Source organism: Microcaecilia unicolor, chromosome 10 (genome assembly GCF_901765095.1).
Source record: "Microcaecilia unicolor chromosome 10, aMicUni1.1, whole genome shotgun sequence".
Taxonomy (NCBI): domain Eukaryota; kingdom Metazoa; phylum Chordata; class Amphibia; order Gymnophiona; family Siphonopidae; genus Microcaecilia; species Microcaecilia unicolor.
This window is the reverse complement of record NC_044040.1, coordinates 112,995,119-113,019,404: the sequence shown is the minus strand read 5'-3', so window position 1 is coordinate 113,019,404 and position 24,286 is coordinate 112,995,119. Positions and strand designations below refer to the sequence as shown.

At 42.6% G+C, this 24,286-nt stretch overlaps 1 protein-coding gene and 1 long non-coding RNA gene across 2 annotated transcripts in view; both read right to left on the bottom strand.

The window, feature by feature from the left end:
• The window catches only part of PPP2R3A (protein phosphatase 2 regulatory subunit B''alpha), a 1,495,967-nt gene that overhangs the window by 666,009 nt on the left and 805,672 nt on the right, over window positions 1-24,286 (bottom strand).
• On the bottom strand, window positions 1,777-23,818 carry LOC115479342. Its single transcript, XR_003943659.1, has 3 exons — window positions 23,716-23,818; window positions 7,347-7,354; window positions 1,777-1,786 (listed from the first exon to the last, which is right to left on the bottom strand). It is a non-coding gene; the product is annotated as an uncharacterized LOC115479342 (long non-coding RNA).

Below are 24,286 nucleotides of genomic sequence, written 5' to 3'. Positions count from 1 at the left end.
GCTGAAAGAACTCAAAACACAAGTCAGAAAACTAGAACGCGCATGGAACAAAAAGAAAGATGAACACACACTGAATGCCTGGAAATCACTCCGGAGGAAATACAAATATACCGTTAAACAGACCAAAAGACTACACTACAAAACAATGATTGGACCAAACTACAAAGACACACACAAACTCTTCTACCTTGTAAATAAATTGCTAGACACCACACCAGTTACAAACAACAGCAAAGATACATCAGGGGTCAACGACCTTGCGAAATACTTCAAGGAGAAAATCATACAATTACGACTTAAAATACCCACCAGCCCTATTGAATACGCAACACTCCTAAACTGTCTAGACCCAGAAGACGGAATATACCCAGCAGACAGGATCTGGACCGAATTCGAATTACTGTCAGAGGACCTCATCTCTAAAACGCTCAAAAGATTCACCAAATCCCAATGCAAACTAGATATCTGCCCAAACAACCTCATGAAATCAGCTCCTCAACAATTCATAATAGACCTAATGAACCACGTGAATTTCATGCTACAAAACGGACTTTTCCCAAAGGAAAAAGGAAACATTTTACTCACCCCAATACCCAAAGACACAAAGAAAAACGCAAGCGAAATAACTAACTACAGACCAGTAGCATCTATACCACTAATAACCAAAATAACCGAAGGGATGGTAACCGAACAACTCACAAACTATCTCAACAAGTTCTCCATACTGCATGATGCCCAATCAGGATTCCGGTCCAATCACAGCACAGAAACAGTATTAATTACCCTAATGACCAAATTTAAACAATTGATTGCAACCGGCACCAATATACTACTCTTACAATTTGACATGTCAAGTGCCTTTGATATGGTTGACCACGGAATCCTATTACACATTCTTGAATATTTTGGCATTGGAGGCAATGTCCTAAACTGGTTCAAGGAGTTCTTAACCTTACGCTCATATCAGGTCACATCAAATTCAACTACGTCTGCTGCATGGACTCCTGAATGTGGAGTACTGCAGGGATCCCCCCTCTCGCCAACTATTTTCAACCTAATGATGATCCCCTTGGCAAAACTTCTATCAAACCATAACCTCAACCCATACATATATGCCGATGATGTAACGATTTACATTCCTTTCAAACAAAACATTAATGAAATCTCCAACGAAATTAACCAAAGTCTACACATCATGAACACCTGGGCAGATGCATTCCGACTGAAACTGAACGCAGAAAAAACTCAATGCCTCGTACTTACCTCCCAATACAACAAGAATAAATTTACCGCTATTAACACACCTAAACTAAATCTGCCAATCTCAGAAACTTTAAAAATCCTTGGAGTCACTATTGACCGCCACCTGACACTCGAGACTCACGCGAACAACACAACCAAAAAGATGTTCTACGCCATGTGGAAACTGAAAAGAATAAGACCATTCTTTCCAAGATCTGTCTTCCGCGGCCTAGTGCAATCACTCGTACTCAGTCATCTGGACTACTGCAACTCACTGCAAAGGCTGCAAAGAACAAATACTGAGGAAACTTCAAACAGCCCAGAATACAGCAACCAGACTCATCTTCGGAAAACCAAAATACGAAAGTGCAAAACCCTTACATGAGAAACTACACTGGCTCCCACTCAAGGAACGTATCACTTTTAAAGTATGCACCTTAGTCCACAAAATCATCCACGGTGAAGCCCCTGCTTACATGTCTGATTTAATAGACCTGCCACCCAGAAAAGCTAAAAGATCATCCTGAACTCTCCTCAATCTCCACTTCCTTAAGTGCAAAGGCATAAAATACAAAGTACTGCATGCATCAACCTTCTCTTATATGAGCACGCAATTCTGGAATACACTACCACGCAACCTGAAAACGATCTACAAACTAACCGACTTCCGCAAACTATTGAAGACTCATCTCTTTGAGAAAATTTATTGCAAGGATCAAAACACATGAAGTCCATACACACTAATAGAAATGCATCAGTACACTCTCTTCTGAGTTCTCTTCCCCCGTATTTTCACCACACTTAAAACTCTACCCTCTTGCTATTGTTTTATTGCCCTATCAATTCCCCATTGTTACATTCCATTGTTCTATTCCCCAAATGATATTTTGACTCTGACTTTGTGTTCCCATAACTCTTCACAATGTAACCCATAATCGTAATGCAACAAATTGTATTTCCATCATTCACAATATATTGTAAGCCACACTGAGCCCGCAAATAGGTGGGAAAATGTGGGATACAAATGCAATAAATAAATAAAATAAATAAACTTTGCTATTACCCCAGACGCTTATATATCAGGTCTAACTCTGTACATGACAGCGTTTTGCTATCCGTTATGGGCTGGAGGCATTCATTCTGTAAGACCGGCCAAGATACACCTTCGAAACACCCCCTTTGGAGACATTCCAATTTGGACGCACTGACGATTTAGACCGTTTTATTCTTGCTGTTTGATTATATGGTTTGGACGTTTCTCTGTGAGATAAACATATCTATCTGTCCTTTAGGTCATTTTTTGGATGTTTTTCTCTTTTGAAAATGAGCCCCACAGTGTAATTAAAAATGGAAAAGAATCAAGAGTCGGTTATCATTTTGTGGGGTTCACAGGGCTCTCCCCCTGTCCTCAACTTTTTAATGTTTTTATGAGTCCTCTAAGTAAATTTTGGCTGATTTAGATATTTATTCACTTACTTTTGCAGACAGTATATTTGTGTTATGTCCTGAACAGAAAACTCTACAATATCAAAAGAAGACCCCAAACCAGCAAACCAAGACAACAAACAATTGATAAAAATCACCACAAACCCAAACCCAAGAAAGAAACACCAATCAATACAAATAGGATACACTAACGCCAGATCTATAATCAGAAAAACCACATTGATAACCGACTGGATAACAGCAGATTACCTTGACCTCCTTCTCATCAATGAAACTTGGATACATGACTCTGAAGACCCAATAATCCTAGAGCTTTGTCCACCAGGATACAAAATCACTCATTGGACGAGAGAAGGAAAAAGAGGCGGAGGGATAGCTATAATCTATAAATCCCAATTTACAATTACAACTACAGCCGAATCAATCCTCCCTCAACTCGAAATAGCCTCAGTCAGAGTTACACACCTGAACTTGCATGATCAATTAAATATAATCCTATTTGAGATCACGTGGTGCGATGCAGGAGTGAAGACGTGTCTGAGAGACGCTCCTGCCAGTCCCGCTCATCTAACGAAATAATCAGCTATAACGCGAACTAATTGGCTTACCTGCTATTGCAGTGGATAAGAGTAAGATCGAACGCTGTACGGCTGGAAGATCTGACAGCGAAAACTCGAATGGCGGCGAAAATACAGCGTAAAGAGAAAGACAAAAGTAAAACGGCCGCGGAGCCTAAGATGGCCGCCGGACAACAATCCCCAAGTTCAAGCGTGGGGTCCATGTGGACAGCGGAAATCACGGCCGAAGTTACAGCGGCGGTGGAAGCAGCACTCGATAAAAAGCTGCAAGCAATATTTGACCGAGCGGATGCGGCACATGAGCGGCTGGACGGCTTCCACCTCGACCTAGATCAAATGCAGCAGCGTATTAGTGATGTGGAAGACCGCCTGACAGAATCTGAGCAGCCAATGGGGGCTTTGTTAAAAAAGATCACAGACTTAGAAAACAAGATTGATGATCTAGAAAATAGATCAAGAAGGAATAATCTGCGGCTAATTGGGATACCAGAACAAATTAAAGAAACAGAGCTGGGCACGTTTTTGGAGAATTGGATCCCGAAAACCTTACGCCTCAACAACTTACCGGGCCCGCTGAGGATTGAAAGAGCGCATAGGCTGGGCCCAAAGAGAGCGGGAAACGCGCGGCCTCGTGCGGTGATCTTAAAAATCCTGCAGGCGATACGCTCTGGAGGGGAATTGAAGCACGAGGGACAGAAAGTCCTTTGTTTTCAAGACTATTCAGCACGAGTGGCAGCAGCCAGAAAAGAATTTTCACCCATTTGTGCGGAGCTACACCGGAGAAAAATCAGATTTGCCCTGATATATCCCGCAAAGCTGAAAATACAACATGGCGGAACAGAGAAGCTCTTTGCGGAGGTGACAAAGGCGCAGGAGTTTATTAACAATTTGCAGCAAGAAGGCACGGCATGAGTTGCAGGAGCATGGGGCAGCAGGCCAGTACCAGGAGCCGGTGAGGCGATACTGTTCACCCCAGAGCGCAGAGGAGCGCACAGAAGATGCAAGTTTAAGCGACTGTGGGTATAGAATTAAGTTTAAGTTTGCTGAACAGGGGGACACGTTAGAGCGATTGAAGCTCAGATTTGTTTGGGGGGACAGGTTCAAATGAAGATGGATGGTTAATTGAGGAAAAGAGGGCTTGGGTAATAGCTATGTTTATGGTTAATTACATGTTCGTGTTAAGCTGTTGGGAATGTATTCATGGGGGACGGAGAGCATCTATACGTGATGAGTTCTTACAAAGAACTTACAGAATGGGGAAGGGAGTTGGGGAGGGGAAGGGGAACAGGGGAGAATTGGAGCGGCAAGGAGGGGAGAGAAGGGGGAAGAATAAAGGGGCTGGAATACCACAGGAGTAAACGAGGGAAGCTTGTGGAATTGACTAGAAAATTTGGTGAGTTGAGGAGGAAGACCGGGGAGAGGGGTAAGCTGGGATACCTCTTTCCCTTATTAATGAATGACTGGGAAAAAATGATACACAATGGATTGACTGAGGGGGAGTGATGGTAAAGATCATTTCATGGAATGTGGGGGGGATAAATTCTCCCATTAAACACACGAAGATATTGCAGACATTGAACAGACATAAGGCACACATCCATGCTGCAGGAAACGCACTTAACTGCATTAGAACACAGCAAACTATGCCGCTGGTGGGTTGGGGAGGTGGTGGATAGCCCTGCTCTCAATAAAAAAGCAGGGGTGGCCATATTGATCCGTAAGGGGGTGCAATGTGTACTGAATCGTAAGATTATAGACCCACAGGGCCGATATGTTATACAACATGTTACACTTGGGACTAAACCACTTCTGCTGGTTAATATATATGCCCCCAATCAGTATGATAAAAAGTTTTTCCAGAATGTTGTTCGACAGATACAAAAATTTGAGTAAACCCCAATAATAGTGGGAGGAGATTTCAATATGGTTTTTGATCCATGGGTTGACAGCACTGGCCCCTCGAAGCTCAGGCAGGTGAACTACTCTAAGGGGGTGCCATGGGTGTGCACAGCTTTGGATCTGTTGGATTCATGGCGCCTGTTACATCCGGGGGAGCGGGACTTTACACACCTTTCCAGGGCGCATGGAACGCAGTCCCGTATAGATTATTTGTTACTGTCTCACAGCATTACCACTGTACTGACACATGCAGAGATAGGTCCCACACAAGTGTCTGATCACGCTATGATATGGGTCACACTGCAATGGGAGAGTGATTTGAGAAGCCGGTTTCAATGGAAATTCCCAAGAGCGTTATATTATGATGCAATGTTTCATGCTTTTTTAAAAGACAAATGGAAGGAATATGCAGAGCTCAATGGAGACAGCTATCAATCAGATCCTATACTCTTTTGGGAAGCAGCTAAAGCTGTGCTGCGGGGACACATCATTTCATACTCAGCACATAAGAAAAAAGTGAGAGAGGCTGAAATGATTAGACTGGAGGCTAGAGTGCGGCACCTTCGACAGAGCTATGGTAAGACACGCTCTGTTGCTCAAAAAAAATTATACATGGAGGCACAGGTAGAATTAAATCAAGTAAACCATTCTCGTGCACAACATTCTTTGATATACTATAGATATCAGATGTACAAGCATGCTAACAAACAGGGGAAACTATTGGCGCGATTAGTACAGCAGGTGGGGGGCAGGAGATGGGTGACACAGATTCAGGATGCGCAGGGCGTGAAACATCATAGGAACGAGGATATGGTGAGGGTCTTTGAAACTTTCTATGCAGAGCTGTATTCCCCACCGGGGGATGAGGGACTAGAGCCACTGGCGTATTTACAAGGAAAAGATTTACCACAAATTACAGATAGGCAGCAGACTGTATTGGAAGCGGAAATTTCTGAGGATGAGGTTAGTTGGAACATACGAAGCAGCCCACTGAACAAAACACCAGGAGTGGATGGGTTTTCGGCAGAGTTGTATAAACTCTTGGTCGAAGATGTTGCACCGTGCATGGCAAGGGTATTAAATGCACATGTGCTTAAGGGAGAATTACCGGGATCACTGAGAGTAGCGCAGATAATAGTGCTCTTAAAGCCAGGAAAAGACCCGGATAGAGCAGAATCATATCGGCCCATATCTTTAATAGCTTTTGAGGCTAAATTGTTGGCCAAGATAATGGCCAATAGGTTGGCTAGATTTCTCCCTTGCTTGGTCTCAGACCCACAGGTGGGGTTCGTTAGGGGACGTTCAGTGGCAAAGAATATGAGAAAGATCCTACTAGCGCTGGAACAGATTAAACAGACGAAGACTCCCTCGCTCCTTGTTAGCTTTGATGCACACAAAGCTTTTGACAGAGTGCGCTGGGATTTTATGTTTGCAGCGCTGGAAGCCTATGGAATTCGGGGCTTTTTTATGGAGGCTATAAAAGCAATATATAATCATCCAGTGGCGGAAGTGCTAGTAAACGGGGTGGCTTCCAAACAATTTGACATTGCTAGAGGCACTAGACAAGGGTGTCCGCTTTCGCCTCTTTTATTTGTGCTGGTGTTGGATCCCTTGATCAGAGACATTATACATACAACTGACGTTAAGGGAGTGCCTTTGGGAACTGAACAATTCAAAATCTCTGCTTTTGCGGATGATCTTCTGGTGATTCTTCAGACCTCAAGGGAGTCATTAGCAAATATTTTGGAACTATTTAGAGAGTTTGGTGATTTTTCAGGATTTTGTCTTAATCTAGACAAGTCAGAGGTACAAACACTATATATGCCGGAGACGGACTGGGGTAACTTGAATTGTCCATTCAGAAGAACTGATCATTCATTCACATACTTGGGCATACAATTACCGGGAGATCCGGCGCAATTATATAGAATAAATAGGACACAGTTATTTGAATATACAAGGAGATTGCTGGGAAGGTGGTCAGATCTGCCAATTTCCCTATCGGGGAGGATCTCCCTGTATAATATGATACTTTTTCCAAAGTGGCTATATTATTTCCAGGTTCTGCCGCTCTATCTTACTAAAAGGGACTGGAAGAATATGATGGGCATGCTTTCCAAGTTTTTTTGGAATAAGAAGCGGCCACAAATAAAGTGGCAGAGCCTGATGGACCCCTGGTACAGGGGGGGCTTTGGAGTCTTAGATCTGTATCGATACAATAGAGCGTGTTTGTTGAGACATATAGGAGACTGGATGAGGGATACTTCGCATTATACCCCGAGGGGGGTGGAAGAGGATTGGGTACGCCCTTTGAAGCTGAAATATGTATTACAGGCGCACCACAGAACATTGCCAACACACGTAAGGAATAATATAGTGATCCGACCTCTCCGAATGGTATGGAAAGAATTGGGTTGGGAATGGCACTTTGATGAACACTATGGTAGGCTATTGCTTATTATGGGGAATGGAGATTTTCTGCCAGGTATAGAAAATTCCTGTTTTAAAAGATGGTGTCAAAAAGGGATTGTCCTGCTTCATGATATAGTAGATCCAGATGGAGCTATTCGGAAGTTGGACAACTTGGGGTTAGGAGAGTTAATGTGGATGGATAAATTCGCATATCAGCAGATTTCCCACTATGTGGCGAGTCTTCCTCGTGGGGCGCTAGCGGTAGACGTAATTGACGTGATGGATCGGCTTTTTGAAACGCCTAATGAGGAAGCAGTATCAATATCTTTACTTCACAAAAGGTTGATGCAACATAACACAAACAGAGAACTCCAGCATTTATCGTACAAGTGGTCAACAGATTTGAAGACAGCAGTAACAACGCAAATGATAATTAATAATATGCGACAAATTCCACAGAAAATAACTAGCGCAGATCTTCAGGAATGCCAGGGTAGAGTACTGTATCGAGCATACACCTCTAAGTCGAGACTATATAAAATGGGGGGGTGGATTCACAGAGTTGTAGTAAATGTGGGGAAACAGTGAGTTCATATTTCCATGCTTTTTGGGATTGCCCAGAGATACAGAATTTTTGGATAAAACTGAATAGTTTCATGGGACGTATTTTGAATAAACAGGTGCCATTGAAGCCGGAGAGCACATTGTTGGGATTGGGGCCATTGAGAGGGGCTGGTGCTGTTCATCATAATTTGCTGTTATATAGGGCATATCTTATAGGTAAAAAATGCATCTTAGCAAATTGGGTTCAACAAGAGACGCCTTCTTACTGGCAGTGGCGAAATAGACTGCATGCATTATTATTAATGGAATTACGGGAGGTGCATTTAAAATTCAAGAAACAAAGAGAATTTTATTTAATTTGGAAATGTTACATAAATAACCTTGCCCCACGGGCTCGTAGTGCTGTTCTTAATCAGTTGGGGGGCCCAATTGGTAGGTAACAGAATGAGACTATTAAGGGAGAATTCACCAATTTTTTAGAAGATGAAATACTCCTTATGAGAGAGCTACCGATACAATAGGGGGGAGGCTGGGAATGGGAGGGTGGGAAGGTGGGGGGGGGGAGGGTTTACAATCGATGAATGGGTTGAATGTGTAGACATGGACTGGAGAAACACATTGCCAGACAATTTAATCTTTACATGTTATGGAGTTGGTCTCCGGACTCACCTGAAAACTGTGGACACTTGTAGGAGACCAATAATTTCAATTGGTGACAATAATTGCTACTAATACGAATATGGAGAATAATTCCAGAGTAAATGTAAATGTCTGGTGGGAAGGTTGGATAAAGGTCTGTATATTCAATTTAGTTCAAGTTAAACGGATATTGGTAAATATGAGGGTTTCAGAGCTTAAGGGAGGGAAGGGGGGGGTGGAGAGAGCAATATTAAAATAGATGATGACATGTGAATAGAAAGCACAGAATTTTGGTGTACATTGAGATTTCATGCATACAAGATGTGATATGTATATGCTATGTATAATCATCAATAAAAATTGTTGAATCCTAAATATAATCCTATTTTACAGACCCCCCGGCTAAGTGGCAAGAAGCACAGATACACTTCACGGACTTCATATCAAATACTTGTCTATCATCCCAGAATATCATCATAGCAGGAGACATTAACCTCCATCTTGAAGACACCAACTCAAACAACGTACACGAATGCAAGGAATTCCTCCAACTTTGGGAGTTCCACTGGCCTAACATGCAGCCCACCCACAAACATGGACACACACTGGACATCATAACTCACAAATTTTCATCAGACGCGAACCTCACAATCAAGGACACGAAATGGACAATCACACATGGTCAGATCACTACAAAGCAAATACTTCCTCCTCTGGAAAACAAAAGAGAAACAACAAAAACATGAAAAAAGAACCTACACAACGAGAGGCAAAATAGACCCTTTAACATTTTGGCAACAAATATATACCGCCGAATGGACAACAACCACAGAATCACCCCAATTCTTACAAGAATGGGATAACAGATGCAGAACAGTCCTAGACAATATAGCCCCGCTCCAAACCAGACCCTCGCATAGAATTAGCTCAATCCCATGGTTCAACGAAGAACTGAAAGAACTAAAAACACAGGTCAGAAGACTAGAAAGAGCATGGAGCAAAAAAAAAGATGAACACACACTTAAAGAATGGAAACAGTTACAAAGAAAATACAAATAGAGCATCAGACATACTAAAAGAACGTATTACAAAACCATAATAGGACCAGATTACAAGGACACACACAAACTCTTTTCACTCGTAAACAATCTCCTAAATACCACACGGGTCACCTCGAACACAGACACCCCATCGGCAACCAACCTAGAGAAGTATTTCAATGAAAAAATCACAAAGCTCCGACGCATGATACCAAGTAACACCATTGAATATTCAAGCATCCTTGAATGCTTAGACCCAATACCCGGGGAATACCCAGCTGATCGATCATGGACCAACTTTGACTTAATTTCAGTAGATGAACTCACACACTGGCTCAATAAATATGCCAGATCTCAGTGCAAACTTGACATTTGCCCTACCAGCCTAATAAGAGCTGCACCCAAACAATTTAAAAAAGACCTCACAAACCAAGTAAACTATAGACTTCTACATGGTCTCTTCCCCACGGAAAATGGAAACATACTACTCACTCCGTTGCCAAAAGATGCCAAGAAAAGCACAATGGACTTAACCAACTACCGACCAGTCGCCTCTATCCCACTCACTACAAAGTTGATGGAAGGCATAGTGACGAAGCAGCTCACGGATTATCTGACCAAACACTCAATTCCACACGAGTTACAGTCAGGATGCCGATCAAATCATAGCACCGAAACCGTACTAGTATCTGCAATGAACTCCTTCAAAAAAACAATTGCAACCGGCAAGAACATACTCATATTACAATTCGACATGTCTAGTGCCTTCAACATGGTGGATCATGGAATATTATTACACATACTAGAATACTTCGGAATCGGAGGCCCAGTTCTTAAATGGTTCAAAGGATTCTTCACCACTAGATCCTACCAAGTTATAACGAATATTGCCAGATCACCGCCTTGGACACCGGAATGTGGAGTCCCTCAAGGATCCCCCCTTTCACCCACAATCTTTAACCTAATGATGATACCACTAGCCAAACTCTTGGCCAATCAAAACCTTAACCCCTACATATATGCTGATGACGTCACAATATACATCCCGTTTGAGTGACTTAAACAAAATAACCAACGAGATCAACCAGAGCTTCCAGATCATGCACTCATGGGCGGACTCATTCCGGTTAAAGCTCAACGCAGAAAAAACCCAATGCCTAGTTCTCACCTCCCAATACAACACAAACAACTACTCCACTATAACCACACCTTACTGCACACTTCCTATCTCAGAAAACCTGAAAATTCTTGGAGTCACCATCGATCGAAACCTCACACTCAATACCCACGTGAAGAACACAACGAAAAAATGTTCCAATCGATGTGGAAACTCAAAAGAATTAAACCTTTTTTCCCAAGAAACGTCTTTCGCACCCTGGTACAGTCACTAGTAATAAGCCACTTGGACTACTGCAATGCTCTGTACGCAGGCTGTAAAGAACAGACCATTAAAAAACTCCAAACAACCCAAAACACGACAGCCAGACTCATCTTTGGAAAACCTAAATATGAAAGTGCGAAGCCCCTAAGAGAGAAACTACATTGGCTTCCGCTCAAGGAACGTATTGAGTTCAAGATCTACACAACCGTGCACAAGATCATTCACGCAGACGCCCCACTCTAAATGCTAAACCTATTGGACCTACCGCCCAGAAACGCCAAAAGATCGGCCCGCAAATTCCTCAATCTGAATTTCCCCAGCTGCAAAGGAGTGAAATACAAACAGGCTTATGCTACGACCTTTGCATACAAAAGCACACAGTTTTGGAATGCGTTACCCAAGGCCCTGAAAACCATGAACAATCTAACCAGCTTCCGCAAAGTACTGAAAACACACCTCTCTAACACAGCTTACAAAAGTCACCCTCAATGATACAAATCATCCCCCAAACCACCCAAGCACACCTAAAACACTTCTCACACAACCTATCCAACATCCGACCATCTAAATCCTCTTTTACCTCAGCTTATGATCAACTGTATTTAAATCATGTACTGACTTTATCATAACCTTACTCTGTAAGCCACATTGAGCCTGCAAAAAGGTGGGATAATGTGGGGTACAAATGCAATAAATAATAATAATAATACAAAAGACTCTTCTTAAAGTAAGGAATTATATAGCTGTGGTGGAAAATTGAACAAAGTCTAATGTCCTTAAACTAAATAAGCAGAAAACTAAATTACTTTGGTTTGGAGACATACAGAAGGTTTCATTAGTTAACATTACTGTATCCTCTGGGGAAGTCTTTCAGTTTAAGGACAGAACTAAAGTTTTGGGGGTGATTTTGGATTCTAGACTATCCTTTGAGCTACATATTATTTATTTATTCATACTTGTATCCCACAATTATCCAAAAACGAATTTCAGTTCAATGTGGCTTACATTTAACAGTTGTGTCAATCGTTTTTATTGTTGAAAAAGATAACAAAGGCACATTAAGACAATACAATTAAGATCATGAACAAGTTTTGCCATCTTATCAACAATTATCACAACAGGCCTCCTATCTAACCTCCTTTACAGCACATCTACACAATTCAAAAAAGACATCTGGCCCACTCTATAGACATTTTAAGTACAACAGCAATAATTCTGTCCCCACCCCCTCCTCCCACCTACCCTCCCACCTATCCTTCTCTTTACCCACCCAACTACAATCACATGGCTGTATCACTAAGGCATAGAGGACCTAGGCTCACTGATTTAGAATGCGTCTGTGTACTATCCTTGAGCAGGGACTATCCATCTATGTTAAATTGTACAGCGCTGTGTAACCCTAGTAGCGCTTTAGAAATGTCAAGTAGTAGTAGTAGTAGTACTATGGGCAATAATCACTGTGGGTTGAAATTCCATGTATAAAAGGGAAAAGGACGGTGATAGGAGTGTACTACCGTCTGCCTCGCCAGGATGAGCAGGTAGACGCAGAAATGATAAAAGAAATCAGAGACGCAAACAAAATAGACAATGTGAAAATAATGGGTGACTTCAATTATCCAAATGTAGACTGGGTAAATGTAACATCGGGACACGCTAGAGAGGTACAATTCCTTGATGAAATCAAAGACAGCTTTATGGAGTAGCTGGTGCAGGAGCCAACGAGAGAAGGAAAAATTCTAGACTTGGTCCTTAGTGGAGCGCATGATCTGGTGAGGGACGTTATGGTACTGGGGCCGCTTGATAACAGTGATCATAATATGATCAGTTTTGATATCAACCTTGAAGTAACTATACACAGGAAGTCAAATACGTTAGCATTTAACTTTAAAAAAGGAGACTATGATAAAATGAGAAGAATGGTGGAAAAAAAACTTAGTGGGACAACTGTGAGGATAAAAACTGTACAACAGGCATGGACGCTGTTCAAAAATACCATCCTAGAGGCCCAGGCCAAACATATTCCATGAATTAGAAAAGAAAGACGGAAGTCCAAAAGACAGCCGGCCTGGTTGAAAAGTGAGGTGACGGAAGCTATTAGGGCTAAAAGAAATGCCTTCAGAAAATGGAAGAAGGAACCGTCTGAAAACAACAAGAAGCAGCATAAGGAGTGTCAAAGCAAATGCAAGGCGCAGATAAAGAAGGCCAAGAGGGATTACGAAAAAAAGACAGCATTAGAGGCAAAAAAGCATAGTAAAAAAACTTTTTCGGGTATATTAAAAGCAGGAAGCCGGCAAAAGAATCGGTTGGGCTGCTGGATGACCGAGGGGTAAAAGGGGCGATCAAGGAAGACAAAGAAGTAGTGGAGAGATTGAATGAATGCTTTGCTTCGGTCTTCACCAAGGAAGATTTGGGTGGGATACCGGTGTCGGAAATGATATTTCAAGCGGACGAGTTGGAGAAACTTACTGACTTCACGGTAAACCTGGAGGACGTAATGGGGTAGTTCAGCAAACTGAAGAGTTGCAAATCTCCTGAACCGGATGGTATTCATCCTAGAGTACTGATAGAACTGAAAAATGAGCTTGCGGAGCTACTGCTAGTGATATGCAATTTATCCTTAAAATCGAGCGTGGTACCGGAAGATTGGAGGGTGGCCAATGTAACGCCCATTTTTAAAAAAGGTTCCAGGGGAGATCAGGGAAATTATAGACCGGTGAGTCTGACGTCGGTGCCGGGGAAAATGGTAGAGGCTATTATTAAAAACAAAATTACAGAGCACATCCGAGGACATGGATTACTGAGACCGAGTCAGCACAGCTTTTGTGTGGGGAAATCTTGCCTGACCAATTTACTTCAATTCTTTGAAGGAGTAAACAAACATGTGGACAAAGGGGAGCCGGTTGATATTGTGTATCTGGATTTTCAAAAGGCGTTTGACAAGGTACCTCATGAAAGGCTACAGAGGAAATTGGAGGGTCATTGGATAGGAGGAAAAGTCCTATTGTGGATTAAAAACTGGTTGAAGGATAGGAAACAGAGAGTGGGGTTAAATGGGCAGTATTCACAATGGAGGAGGGGTTCCTCAGGGGTCTGTGCTAGGACCGCTGCTTTTTAATATATTTATACATGATTTAGAGATGGGAGTAACTAGCGAGGTAATTAAATTTGCTGATGAACAAAGTTATTCAAAGTCGTGAACTCGCGACAGGATTGTGAAAAATTACAGAAGGACCTTACGAGACTGGGAGACTGGGCAGCTAAATGGCAGATGACGTTTATTGTGAGCAAGTGCAAGGTGATGCATGTGAGAAAAAAGAACCCGAATTATAGCTACATCATGCAAGGTTCCACGTTAGGAGTTACGGACCAAGAAAGGGATCTGGGTGTCGTCGTTGATAATACACTGAAACCTTCTGCTCAGTGTGCTGCTGCGGCTAGGAAAGCGAATAGAATGTTGGGTATTATTAGGAAAGGTATGGAAAACAGGTGTGAGGATGTTATAATGCCGTTATATCGCTCCATGGTGCAACCGTATCTTGAGTATTGTGTTCAATTCTGGTCGCCGCATCTCAAGAAAGATATAGTGGAACTAGAAAAAGTGCAGTGAAGGGTGACGAAAATGATAGCGGGGATGGGACGACTTCCCTATGAAGAAAGACTAAGGAGGCTAGGGCTTTTCAGCTTGGAGAAGAGACGGCTGAGGGGAGACATGATAGAGGTATATAAAATAATGAGTGGAGTGGAACAGGTGGATGTGAAGCGTCTGTTAACGCTTTCCAAAAATACTAGGACTAGGGGGCATGCGATGAAACTACAGTGTAGTAAATTTAAAACAAATCAGAGAAATTTTTTCTTCACCCAACGCGTAATTAAACTCTGGAATTCGTTGCCGGAGAATGTGGTGAAGGCGGTTAGCTTGGCAGAGTTTAAAAGGGGGTTAGACGGTTTCCTAAAGGACAAGTCCATAAACCGCTACTATATGGACTTGGGAAAAATCCACAATTCCGAGAATAACATGTATAGAATATTTGTACGTTTGGGAAGCTTGCCAGGTTCCCTTGGCCTGGATTGGCCGCTGTCGTGGACAGGATGCTGGGCTCGATGGACCCTTGGTCTTTTCCCAGTGTGGCATTACTTATGTACGGGGCTGGTGGTTGGGAGGAGGGGATAGTGCTGGGCAGACTTATACAGTCTGTGCCCTGAGAAGCACAGGTACAAATCAAAGTAGGGTATACACAGAAAGTAGCAAATATGAGTTATCTTGTTGGGCAGACTGGATGGACCGTGCAGGTCTTTTTCTGCCGTCATCTACTATGTATATGTTACTTATGTAAGTTGCCCAAAACCATTCCCATGTCCATTGAAAGCATATACCCCGAGGGGAGGCAATATCTGAAATATTCTTGGGACCATCTGGAAGCATAGAAATCGTAGTTAAGATCCTCAGTGGTATCTCGGAGAAACTTATGATGAAACTTCAGGGGCACATGACATTGTAAGCCCAAAGTGAGGGCCTCCTGCAGAGTTTCTTGTACACCTTCACTAAGATTCTCCTAGCCCAAGCTCTTCACATAGTGATGTAATTGGGTGTTGGCAAAAGAATCTGATTGAGGAAGCTCATATGTTGCTCATAATTCCTGAAAGGAGAGCAACCTTCCCTTCTTCGTTCAACACATGATACAGATAGACAAGGCCCTGGGAGCACCACCGTACAAACACCCGGGAGTCACTGCCAGGTGGAACATCTGGATTGTGATGCAGGGAGAGGTATGGCATGCTAGCTGGAGAGAAATGATGACGTCTACAAAGCCAACTCCGTGTGGCTCGGGCAGTACGAAGAAACAGTGATGTCTGTGGAGCTTTTGGGCTATGCTTTGGAATTGTGTGAATCAGCCAACTGAAGTGGATGGGTCCTAAGCACTCGAGTTCCAATAGAGTTGCTGAGAAATCACTGGTCCCTCTGTACCAATCGTTAATGTGTCACACGGCACATGCTACAGACAGATACCGCACACTCAGTAAACCCAGACCTCCATGCGCCCTAGGTTTCTGAAGGACACAAACCGATATTCTGGGCCGCCTACCATGCCACAAAAAATGTTGCACTGCTCACTCGGCCCTACTTTTCAAAAACAAGGGCAACATCTGGAAGAGGTAAATCCAATGTGGAACGAGCATCAAGTTGAATACATTTATCTGACCAATCAGTGATAGGGGGTAGGCCGCCCAGAGATGTAGAAGTCAGACTACGTCCTGCAGAAGTGGGGTAAGATTACAAGAATACAGCTGCGTTAAATTGTTAGGAATCCAAACTCCCAAATATTTGATGGGGCCAGTTGTCCAGGTCAAAGAAAAATCCCTTTCCCCAGCATTACCGCTATCAAACACTATCAGAAGCACCTGCGACTTCCTCAAGTTTAGTCTAAAACCAGACAGAAGCCCATAATTCTGGATGATCTGCAGGAGGGACCCCAAAGATGTCTGCGGAGCTGTGAGTGTGAGCAATAAATCATCTGCATAGGCTAATAGTTTGCGGGATGCCTGCTCAAAAGTCAAACCAGACACCTCATTTGAACCACGCAACACACACAACAGGGGTTCTAGGGGAAGAATTAATAGTAACGGGGAAAGCGGGCATCCCTGGAATGTACCTTTCTATATTGGAAAATATGAGGAGCCTACCCCATTAACCTGGACTGAGGCCTGCATGCCCAAGTACAAGGCGCTCACAGCTGCCAGGAGCCAGCCACAAAGTCCCACGTGTTGGAGGGTAGCAAATAAAAAGTGCCAATGCACCTGATCAAAAGCCCTTTCTGTGTCTAAATTTGTCACCGCCAGGGGTACTTGCAATTTAGAGCTATGAGACATAGTAAGTAGCAATTTCCTCACATTTAGTACTGAGTGACGCCCTCGAATGAAGCACACCTGATCTGCTGCTATTGGGGGGGGGGGGGGCAATGCCTTCACCAATCTATCTGCCAACACTCTCGAAAGAATCTTAACATCCACACTGATCACAGAGATGGGTCAATTAGACTCAGGTAGAGCGATATCACGCTCCTGTTTTGGAATCAGAGTGATTAACACTGTGTTCATGTGGGGAGGAAAGGATCTTGACACCACCACGGAATCAAAATAATCTAGTATGGGCCCCACTAGCTGTGCTTGTAACAACTTGTAAAACTCCCCTGAGTAGCCATCAGGACCTGGAGCAGAGTATAGCTTGAGATTACGTCTTGCGCCCTGCACTCTTTCACTGTCAAAGGCTTGCTCAGGTGGGCTATCTTTTCAGCTGACAGGGTGTGCATACCGGAGTCCCGCAGGTAGTTTTGAATGGCTAATGGCATCCCGGGCGATGACTGCGTCTGCTTGTAGAAGGTCTCAAAGTGTTCCTGAAAAGTGAATGCTATGTCCCAGGGGTTGTTAGTCACCACCCCATCCCACCACCATACACTGGGGATATATCTAGAAGTACCTCTACCCCTCACCAGTCTCACTAGGAGCTTCCCTGATCTATTCCCTTTCAAAAAGTAAGTGTGCCTCGTGTACATAAGCATTTTGGTCGTTCGTTCGTGCAACATACTATTCAATGCTGCCCTAATAGCTAACATGGTCTCATACAGAGCTGGCTGATGAGAACTAGCGTATTTCCGCCGAAGCGCACAAAGTCTCCGCTCTAATTCTACAATCCCCTGAGTCATTTATTCTGAGCGCTGATGTAAGCTATGATGTCCCCTCTTAGGACCGCTTTAGCTGCTGGCCAAAATAATAAGGGGTTGTCTTTGTGCTGTAGATTATTGTGTACACACGTCTCCCATTTTTGGCAGAGATACTTGTTAAAATCATTGGCATGAAAGAGGTATGACAGGAAATGCCAGCCTCTGTTGGACTGAAAATACGGGTCTGGATCAACGTCTACCCAAACCGGGACATGGTCCGAGATCTCTTCAGTCCCAATCTATGTGTGCGAAAAATCTCCTATGTGTTAGGATATAGTGGATAGTGTGTGATAAGCCTGCGATGTGTGGGTGTAGTCCCTCTCATCTGGGTGTAGCACCCGCAAGGTATCTACCAAGTGCAGCGCTGCACAGAAGTTTTCCAAGATATTAGAGGAAGAGTGTTGACCCCCCTCCCCAGCGGAGGTCGAGCGATCCATAAAGTGGTCGAATACCTGGTTCATATCTTAGGTCACTATCAGGGGAGGTCCGGGAGCGAATGGCACCTCCCCAACAAAGTGGAAAAGAAGGTCCTATCCTCATCTAGTGGGCCGTAAACTGAAAGAACAATAAATTCCTTCCTTTGCACGTGGATGTGAACTGCTACATATCTCCCTTCGGAGTCATGAAATAGCAGCTTAGAATGTGAATGAAGAGACCTTGTTAGGATTGCTACTCCCCCCCTCCCCCCGGCAGCCTACTGATGGAGAACCTAACACCTCCCCCACCCAACGAGTACTCAGCTTCAAATGTTCTGCCTGGGACAATCTTGTCTCTTGAAGGCAGATAATATCTGCACGGTGGCGCTAAAGAGCCTGCAAAACTTTTGTACGCTTAATGGGGGATGAGATCCCCCCCCCCCCCACACACACACAACATTCCAAGTTAAGATACGTATACCTGTAGAGGGAGTCATCCCGAACCACCCAAAAGGAAGACAAGGGAAAAAATGTTGCTCCCAAAAGCATACCCTGGGACACCCAGCCTTCACCCATGTGCTACATATAAACACCACAATTATATTCATGCCACACTCATTCCTTAGTTCCTCTAAACCACAATATACCTTAAAAGCCTCTGCCCTCCCACCTAACTCACCCATACTGTTACCTATCTCCCCACCCCCTCATCTTCTACACCCCCAGACCCCCTCCAACCTCCCTCCCCCTCCCAACCCCATTGGTTATACCCTTCATCCAGCACCTGCCACAGAATCTGTGGCAATAGGCCTAGGGATCACAATCAGAGCAAGGGGACTCTGCTCTCCCCACGAAATGCACCATAGTGTACAAACTTCAACAAAATCTTATGTTTAGCAGATACCTCAAGGAGAATAGCCTCCAGAAAGCATAACTCGTAAGAGTCAAATCTATCTTTCATGGACAGATCATTTTCCAGCATGTGAGTCCATGGGCTCATCTAGTCAATTGATGGCCATTGCAGCTTGTTCCGGGGAATCATAGGAGTGCCATTTGCCATTGAGCAATATTTTCAGATTTGCAGGATACAGTAGCATGAAGCGCACTCCCTTGGCTGCTAAGGAGATACACAGTGGATTATATTTCCTTCGCCGCTCTTGCAGAGACACGGAGTAATCCTGAAAGATCTTTATCTATTCTCCTGTGTACTGCAGGGTGTCCTCTCAGGATTTCCAATTTGTGTATGTAATTGTGATCACTACAGTGCGCGATTTCTGTCTGCCATCTTGAATCCGGCCCACTCTGTATGCTCTTTCAAGGCAGAGTGGGCCTTTGCTGTCAGAAAGCGCAAATTCTGCGGACAGCCAGCGTTCCAAGTCTGCAGGCAACAGCCATTCAACCACAGACTCTGGTAAGCCAACTATTCGTAAATTACTGCAATGCTATCTGTTTTCCAAATCATCCAGCTTCTCGGATTGTTCCTGTAGCCACTGCAGAAGTAATCTGGGTAAGCTGCTGCACAGTGAATTCCGCCCGTGCAGGCAGGAAGGACGTCCTTCATCTTGGTTCCACCACCCATGACTTTTCTTTAGCAGTTTTCTGCCCTTTTCTTGTCATCTCACCGCCTGCCCAGTGACTATATCTGTCTATATGGGTTCTGGCACCAGATAAACTCGGTTCAGATTCTTAATGATGGTCTGGAGCACAAAGATTAGCAGTTAGGGAGAGCAGGGCCCCCAGAGATGAAGAGAACATGTCTTGTTTCCTTTACTGCATCACTTGATCCTCTTTAACAGCTGTTAGAGGTTACATTAATTCAATTATGTTTACAAGGTTGTATGATGCTGTGTTTTACAGTGGTTTGCAAGATAACCATTAGTGCGTATGGAATAGTCATTGGGTTTCTTGAGAAGATATCTTAGTTTATTTATTTAGATTTTGCTCACACCTTTTTCAGAAGTAGTTCAAGTTGAGTTACATTCAGGTACACTGGATATTTCTCTGTCCCAAGGAGGGCTCACAATCTAAGTTTGTACCTGAGGCAATGGAGGGTTAAGTGACTTGCCCAAGATCACAAGGAGCAGCAGTGGGATTTGAACCGGCCACCTCTGGATTTTAAGACCGGTGCTCTAACCACTAGGCCACTCCTCCACTCCCCAAATGGAAAGATACGTTATGTAATGTTGATCCAGAATGATTAGTGAATATTTTACTCATAGAAATAATGATCCATATACAAACATGCAATGGTGGGGGCTACTGTAGCCCCCATCGCAACTCCTTTTATTTGATGAAAAAAGTTTTCTTTAAACTTGAAAAAATTGTGATAAATAACTAACTCAGCTATTTGGCCAAGTAAAGTTATTAATTGATTAGATAACTCCAAAGTTTCCAATAATCCCTTAATCATAATCACAGCTTCCCTTTGCGGGATATTTGTATATAGTGCAGTAACATCTAATGTCACCAAACATACCTCTAAATTAGCGTCAACTTGTACACTTTGCAAAATATTAAGCAAGTGATCTGAGTCTCTCACAAAAGACGTTATGGACTTTAAACAGGGTTGCAAATGAAAATCCAAGAACTGAGAAAGCGGTTCAAACAGCGATTCACATCCAGAAACATTGCCCCCACCATTGCATGTTTGTATATGGATCAGTTAGAGAGGCAATATATATATACAAATCAACATTTTAAGGGTGTAGTTAAATGGCTACGATACATAGATGACATTTTGGTAATATGGCAAGGGACAGAAGATAATTTATTGAAGCTGCTGGAAATTTTGAATACAGTGAGCCCCCATATCAAATTTGTATATTGTATTGGTCGTCGAGAGGTGAATTTTTTGGATGTTAACATCCAATGGGATGATGGTAAATTTATTACCAAGATTTACCGCAAGGAGACTGATCGCAACACCATACTGCACTACCGCAGTCACCATCCTTCTGGTTTAAAAAATAGTATACCATCGAGCCAATTGCTTCGAGTCCGTAGGTTGTGTAGTTCTCGTGAAGAATACACTCATCAAGCTTTTCAGATGATTTCACGTTTTCAATGTAGAGGTTACCCTGATAGAATTTTAAAGAAAGCGGCTAAGAGAGCGTTTAATAATTATAATGAATGGCATCCATCTTGTGACACCCAGAAATATAAATCTGTAAAAAATGATCCGTTGACTTGTGTGTTACCTTACACTAAGTCATCTAGTCAAATTATACAAATCATGAAACGTCACTGGTCTATATTGGGTATTCATAAAGTTTTCCAGCAATTCCCTCGGTTTGCATTTTCTCGGGGTAGAAATTTAGGTGAACAACTGGCAGGACATAATACTGCTTGCAATGTAATACATGAGGATTCGGGCCATGTGAGCTGCAATCGGTGTGTATATTGTAGTTATGCTATGCAAGTTAAGGAAGTGCATGTTCCTCATTCAGAGAAAATATATCGTTTGCAGTCTCACACTGATTGCAATACGACAAATTGTGTGTATGGAATAAAATGTCCTTGTGAATTATGGTATATTGGGTTAACTACTAAGAAGATTAAAATTAGGATAGCGCAGCATCTTAGTAACCTCCGTACTAAACGAATGGAAGCTCCATTGGTTTCACATTGGGTGGATGTTAAACATGAAGTACAGGATCTTCGCTTTGTAGTCCTGAATCATATTAGTTTTGAAAGGGGAGGCAATGTGCCTCGTATGCTGTTGCGAAAAGAACAAAGGTTAATTTATCTTTGGAACACTGTAAGCCCTAATGGGTTAAACAAAGAGGTAGAATGGTTAAACTTGTGAGAGGGCATTTAAATTTAGTTTCTTTGAAGTCTTGGTATGCGCATGTGTAGGCGTCTTTCGAGGCGTGGCTACCGGCACGTCCAGGATCGATAATTTAAGCTAGGGTATTTAAACTTAGTCTCCTTGAAGCCTTGGCATGCGCATGTGTGGGCGTCTTTTGAGGCGTTGCCACCAGCACATCCAGGATTGTTGAATGTTCGGCCACTTGTAGAGCCGGTAAGAGTTTACAATTTTGGGTTTTAAAAGGGTTGAAATAATGTTTGTGAAATACAATGTATGTTATTATTGTTGTTTACTTAGATTACTGACCCCTGAAGACGCAAAATTTGCGAAACACGATCGTGTAGGGTCCGTGTATAAGTGTTTCAGTAAACAAATGAGAGCACAGCTCTAGTGAAGCAGTTTGAAATTCAAGGATAAGATTCAACATTAGTCCCGTGAAGAGTGGAGTTACGATGAATGGAACTACTGTCATTCAGTATTATAGCACCCAGTAAATCAGTTGTGGTTTACGATGGAATATAAATCTTTGCTTTAAACCTGCTGTGGTGGGTATTTGATTTCATCAATGGACTGATCTTCATGCGGCTACAGAGAATTACACCAGTTAAGAACAGATTAAGACAAGATCGTAATGAAGAAAAAGTGCTTTGACTGACAGCATAATTAGCAAGTTTCATACCAGTGTTGCTATTGATAACAATATATTTTGTCAAAAGATAACAAGTGTAACCTTGATTCCGGGAATTCTAATGTTATAGAGTTGATAATAGCTTTTTGATATTAGATTTAAATTAGAGTGATTGGATGAGTGAATGGTAGATATATGGGGATTTTAAACAATAATTGTTAAGTTTATGAGATTAATTGATGTAATAAAGATAAATATAAGTGCAATAGTTGTTGAGTATATTGTATGAATTTAGTACAACTATTTATTGAATGATACCTTAGACAACATTGTAATATTAATTTAAAGAAACAAATGCAGTTTTTACAGAATACAGCAACCAGGTTAAATTTTAAGATGGTTAAATTTCAGGTGGCTTCTCCACTTTTATATGAGTTGCACTGGCTGAAGTTGGAGCAGCGTATTTACTATAAGGTGGCATGTCTGGTATATAAGAGTTTTTATGGTTTGGGATCGGAGAATGTGACCCATCTCCTATCTATTCCACCTGTACAATTATCTTGAGAAGCAATTCTAAATTATCTTTGGTTACCCTTCAATGAAAAATGTTTAATTAAAATCAGTTTAGGACCACTCTTGTGTACCAAAGTGCTAAAATTTGGAACAGTGTTCCTGTTCATATTCAACAGATTACTTCTTACAGATTCAAAAAGCTTTAAAAACAAACTTGTTTTTATTGTATTTAGTTCTGTAGTGTTTTTTCTTTTGGTTATAATGTACAGATTGTATTTTATACTGTAGATGTAATTTCCTTCTAATTAATCCACTTTGCAGCTGTGGATAAAGGCAGAATATGGATGATGTAAATAGAACAGAATAGCAAAAGAATTGGAAAATAAACCAAATAACTTGGGAACAGTAGTTTCATCAACCAGATGCAGACAATGTGATGTACGGGTATTTCCCTGTGAACTAGCCTAAGCTGGTCTTGGCCTATACAAGCCTATGACATCTTGGTATAATAAGATGGTTGCTGCAACTCTCTGTCAGCAAGATCCAGCTTCAGCTTGTGAAAAATCACTGACAGGCTTGCAGAAGCCAAGGACATTCTCCTGCTTATAATCGAAATAGAAAAATGCCTATATTGTGACCCAAATCGGGAGATAGACGTTTATCTCACAAAAACGAATAAAGCGGTATAATCGAAAGCCGAATTTGGACGTTTTCAACTGCACTCCATCGCGGATGCGGACAAAGTTGATGGGGCGTGTTGAAGGCGGAACTGGGGCGTGGTTATCGGCCGATCAGAGATGGGCGCCTTTCGCCGATAATGGAAAAAAAATATGCGTTTTTAGCGAGAATTTAGGGCACTTTTCCTGGACCCTGTTTTTCCACGAATAAGGCCCCAAAAAGTGCCCTAAATGACCAGATGACCACTGGAGGGAATTGGGGATGACCTCCCCTGACTCCCCCAGTGGTCACAAACCCCCTCCCACCACAAAATATGCCGTTTC